Here is a 4,786-nt window from a genome sequence, read left to right on the forward strand (position 1 = left end):
TTTTTCTCTCTCATCATTAAAAATTCAAAAAAATAAAAAATATCTTTTCCTTATTTCTCTCAAAAATTTCGAAAATTTGGGTTGACTTAGTCAAAAAGTTTTAAAATTAGTTGTTTCTTACAAGTCAAGTCAAATTTTCAAATTTAAAAATTTTATCTTTTCAAAATCTCTTTTAAAAATCAATTCTTTTTCATTTTTTCCTATTTTCAAAAAAATTATTTTTCAAAAATCTTTTTCTTAATAGTATTTCATGATTTTCGAAAATTACACTAACAATTAATGTGATTGATTCAAAAATTTGAAGTTTGTTACTTTCTTGTTAAGAAAGGTTCAATCTTTAAATTCTAGAATCTTATCTTTTAGTTTCTTGTTAGTTAAGTAATTAATTTTAAAATTTTAAAATTAAATCTTTTTCAACCATATCTTTTTAATCATATCTTTTTATCATATCTTTTTAAATTATATCTTTTTTAAAAAAAATTGATTTCAAAATATCTTATCTAACTTCTTATCTTCTTATCTTTTCAAATTTGATTTTAATATCTTTTTCAACTAACTAATTAACTTTTTGTTTGTTTCTTATCTTTTTCAAAACCACCTAACTACTTTTCCCTCTCTAATTTTCGAAAATATCTCACCCCTTTTTCAAAATTCTTTTTAATTAATTAATTATTTCAAATTTTAATTTTAATTTTAATTCTTCCTTTAATTTTTGAAAATCATTTAACTCCTTTTTAAAATTTAATTTCAAAAATTTCTCCCTCTTTCATCTTTTCCTATTTATTTATTCATTTACTAACACCTCTCTTCACCTCTCTTCATCTCAAATCACTACCCCTATCCTTACCCTTGTGTTTGGATTCTCCTTTCTTTATCCCCTTTCTTCTTCTACTAATAATAAGGAACCTCTTTACTGTGACATAGAGGATTTCTCTTCTTTTTTTGTTCTCTTCTCTTTCATATGAGCAGGAACAAGGAAAAAGGCATTCTTGTTGAAGCTGATCCAGAACCTGAAAAGACTCTGAAGAGGAAACTAAGAGAAGCTAAATTACAACAATCTAGAGACAACCTTGCTGAAATTTTCGAACAAGAAAAGGAGATGGCAGCCGAACCCAACAACAATAATGCAAGAAGGATGCTTGGTGATTATACTACACCTACTTCCAAGTTTGATGGAAGAAGAATCTCAATTCCTGCCATTGGAGCAAACAATTTGGAGCTGAAACCTCAACTAGTTGCTCTAATGCAACAAAACTGCAAGTTTCATGGACTTCCATCAGAAGATCCATATCAGTTTTTAACTAAGTTCTTACAGATCTGTGAGACTGTAAAGACTAATGGAGTAGATCCTGAAGTCTACAGGCTCATGCTTTTTCCTTTTGTTGTAAGAGACAGAGCTAGAACATGGTTGGATTCACAACCTAAGGATAGCCTGGACTCCTGGGATAAGCTGGTCACGGCTTTCTTGGCTAAATTATTTCCTCCTCAAAAGCTGAGCAAGCTTAGATTGGATGTTCACACATTCAAACAAAAAGATGGTGAATCCCTCTATGAAGCTTGGGAAAGATACAAGCAGATGACTAAAAGGTGTCCTTCTGACATGCTTTCAGAATGGACCATTCTGGATATATTCTATTATGGTCTGTCTGAGTTCTCTAAGATGTCACTGGACCATTCTGCAGGTGGATCCATTCACCTAAAGAAAACGCCTGCAAAAGCTCAAGAACTTATTGACATGGTTGTAAATAACCAGTTCATGTACACTTCTGAGAGGAATTCCGTGAATAATGGGACGCCTCAGAGGAAGGGAATTCTTGAGATTGATGCTCTGAATGCCATAGTGGCTCAGAACAAAATGTTGACTCAGCAAGTCAACATGATTTCCCAAAGTCTGAATGGATGGCAAAATGCATCCAACAGTACTAAAGAGGCATCTTTTGAAGAAGAAGCTTATGATCCTGATAACCCTGTAATAGCAGAGGTAAATTACTTAGGTGAACCTTATGGAAACACCTACAATTCATCATGGAGAAATCATCCAAATTTCTCATGGAAGGATCAACTAAAGCCTCAACAAGGCTTTAATAATGGTGGACGAACTAGGCTCAGAAATAGCAAGCCTTTTCCATCATCTTCTCAGCAACAGACAGAGAATCCTGAGCAAAGCACTTCTAATTTAGCTAATCTAGTCTCTGATTTGTCTAAGGCCACTTTAAGTTTTATGAGTGAAACAAGATCCTCCATTAAAAATTTGGAGGCACAAGTAGGCCAGCTGAGTAAGAAAGTTACTGAAACCCCTCCTAGTACTCCCCCAAGCAATACAGAAGAGAATCCAAAGAGAGAGGGCAAGGCCATTGATATACTCAACATGACCGAATGCAAGAACGAGGGAGAGGACACGAATCCCAATGAGGAAGACTGGTGCACGAAATTGCAATCACACTTTTGCAATCTGTGCAACTAACCAGCAAGTGCACTGGGTCGTCCAAGTAATACCTTACGTGAGTAAGGGTCGATCCCACAGAGATTATTGGTTTGAAGCAAGCTATGTTTATTTTATTATTCTTAGTCAGGATTTCAATTAAAATTATCAGTTTGAATTATTAGAAAGATAAAAGAGGGTGAATTAATTACTTGTAATGCAGTAATGGAGAATATGTTGGAGTTTTGGAGATGCTTTGTCCTCTGAATTCGTGTAACATAATGTTTCCTCACTTTCAAAAGTGCAAAGTTCCTTCCATGGCAAGCTGTGTGTAGGGGGATCACCGTTGTCAATGGCTACTGTCCATCCTCTCAGTGAAAACGTTCCAAATACTCTGTCACGACATGGCTAATCATTTGTCGGTTCTCAATCAGGTTGGAATAGAATCCAGTGATTCTTTTGCGTCTGTCACTAACACCCAACCTTCAGGAGTTTGAAGCTCGTCACAGTCATTCAATCCTCGAATCCTACTCGGAATACCACAGACAAGGTTTAGACTTTCCGGATTCTCTTGAATGCCGCCATCAGTCTAGCTTATACCACGAAGATTCTGATTAAGGAATCTAAGAGATACTCATTCAATCTAATGTATAACGGAGGTGGTTGTCAGGCACACGTTCCTGGATTGAGGAAGGTGATGAGTGTCACGGATCATCACCTTCTCCATAATTAAGCGCGAATGAACATCTTAGATAGGAACACGCATGTTTGCAGGGAAAACAGAAATAATTGCATTAATTCATCGAGATGCTGCAGAGCTCCTCACCCCCAACAATGGAGTTTAGAGACTCATGCCGTCAAAGAGTATATAATTCAGATCTAAAAATGTCATGAGCTCCAAAATAAGTCTCTAAAAGTTGTTTAAATAGTAAACTAGTAACCTAGGTTTACAGAAAATGAGTAAACTAAGATAATTGGTGCAAAAATCCACTTCTGGGGCCCACTTGGTGTGTGTTGGAGCTGAGACTTAAGCCTCTCATGTGCTTGGGCTGTTTCTGGAGTTGAACGTCAGGTTGTAACGTGTTTTGGGCGTTGAACTCCAACTTGTAACCTGTTTCTGGCGTTGGACGCCAGACTGCAACATGGAACTGGCGTTGAACGCCAGTTTACGTCATCTATCTTTGCGCAAAGTATGAACTATTATATATTGCTGGAAAGCCCTGGATGTCTACTTTCCAACCCAATTAAAAGCGCGTCAATTGGACTCTTGTAGCTCCAGAAAATCCATTCCGAGTGCAGAGAGGTCAGGATCCAACAGCATCAGCAGTCCTTTTTCAGCCTAACTCAGATTTTTGCTCAACTCCCTCAATTTCAGCCAGAAAATACCTAAAATCACAGAAAAATACACAAACTCATAGTAAAGTCCAGAAATATGATTTTTGCCTAAAAACTAATAAAATTCTATTAAAACCTAATTAAAACATACTAAAATCTACATGAAATTACCCCCAAAAAGCGTATAAAATATCCGCTCATCACAACACCAAACTTAAACTGTTGCTTGTCCCCAAGCAACTAGAAGAATAAAATAGGATAAAAAGAAGTTAAGAAGCAATAATATCTCAGAGTTTCAAGTGAGGCTCAGGTTTTAGTTAGATGAGTGGGGCTAGTTGCTTTTTGTTTCTAAACAGTTTTGGCATCTCACTTTATCCTTTGAAATTCAGAATGATTGGCATCCGTAGGAACTCAGGATTCCGATAGTATTATTGATTTTCCTAGTGTAGTATGTTAATTCTTGAACATAGTTACTTTATGAGTCTTGGCCGTGGCCCTAAGCACTTTGTTTTCCAGTATTACCACCAGATACATAAATGCCATAGACACATAATTGGGTGAACCTGTTCAGATTGTGACTTAGCTTTGCTAAAGTCCCCAATTGGAGGTGTCCAGAGCTCTTAAGCACACTCTTTTGCCTTGGATCACGACTTTAACCACTCAGTCTCAAGCTTTTCACTTGGACCTGCATGCCACAAGTACATGGTTAGGGACAGCTTGATTTAGCCGCTTAGGCCTGGAATTACTTCCTTGGGCCCTCCTATCCACTGATGCTCAAAGCCTTGGATCCTTTTCACCCTTGCCTTTTAGTTTAAGGGCTATTGGCTTTTTTCTTTTTCTTGATCCAATGATTCCTTGTAAGAAAAAAAAATTTTTCACTGCTTTTTCTTGCTTCAAGAATCAAATTCATGATTTTTCAGATCATCAATAATATTTTTCGTGTTCCTTATTCTTTCAGGAGCTAACATTCGTAAAATTCAAGATACAAATTATGCACTGTTCAAGCATTCATTCAGAGAACAAAAGGTA

The 4,786-nt window shown here is 36.3% G+C and overlaps 1 non-coding gene across 1 annotated transcript; it reads right to left on the bottom strand.

The window, feature by feature from the left end:
* Window positions 1–1,498: 1,498 nt before the first annotated feature.
* Window positions 1,499–1,606, bottom strand: LOC127746388 (small nucleolar RNA R71). The gene has a single exon (XR_008008007.1). It is a non-coding gene; the product is annotated as a small nucleolar RNA R71 (small nucleolar RNA).
* Window positions 1,607–4,786: the final 3,180 nt, after the last annotated feature.

Source organism: Arachis duranensis, chromosome 3, assembly GCF_000817695.3.
Source record: "Arachis duranensis cultivar V14167 chromosome 3, aradu.V14167.gnm2.J7QH, whole genome shotgun sequence".
In the NCBI taxonomy this organism is placed as follows: Eukaryota; Viridiplantae; Streptophyta; class Magnoliopsida; order Fabales; family Fabaceae; genus Arachis; species Arachis duranensis.